Below are 768 nucleotides of genomic sequence, written 5' to 3' on the forward strand. Positions count from 1 at the left end.
GACCATCATGTTTGTAAATTTTTAGCGCGGCTGGTTTGGTAGACCCCCAGTGCCCGGGTCAGCTGGAAAAGTGAAGGAGTATAGGTTAGTGCACGGAGGGATCCTCCTGTCGGAGCGACTAGTTGTAATTGTTCTCTGTAATTTTGGCCTCTGCCTGACTCTCGATGGAGCTCGAAACCGCGGTCACAGTGTGACTCTCGCAGGAGTTCCGGGCCTCGGTCGGCAGCGGCTCGTTTCCGACAGGGTGCTAGCACGTCGGGTGGGACGGCCCAGCGGCTAGGGAAATGGGAGACAAGTACTTATAGTGGTTGTCTCCTCCACTTTTAAGTGCTCCGTTGGAGCGTCACCTCGGCGTCCACCTCTATATAATTTTAGTGACAACGGCGCCTCCGCTTGCATGTTTATCGGCTATCTTCCGGCGGCGTGTTGCTTCCCCCGATTTTATCGAGTCCCCAGCGGCGTATTGCTTTTGGGTGACCCGATTTTTCTAAGTCCCAGCAGCGTATTGCTTCTGGGATTGTCTTTTCGAGTTGGCGGCGTGTTGCCACTGACTCTGCAGGCTCATTGGGGAGAACATCGCCCCGTCGGATCTTTTTTGCCGCCCTGCACATTGCTGGACATACAACATGCAAATCTGCAAAAGTGCTCAAAGCAAAATAGGAATCAATAAGTACCAGCGGCGTGTTGCCTCTATAGTACTCATCGATTCCTCTAAGTGCTGGAGGCGTATTGCCTCCAGCACTTGCTTACTAGATTACTAGACGGGTG

This window comes from Lasioglossum baleicum, unplaced genomic scaffold, assembly GCF_051020765.1.
Source record: "Lasioglossum baleicum unplaced genomic scaffold, iyLasBale1 scaffold1624, whole genome shotgun sequence".
NCBI classification, from domain to species: domain Eukaryota; kingdom Metazoa; phylum Arthropoda; class Insecta; order Hymenoptera; family Halictidae; genus Lasioglossum; species Lasioglossum baleicum.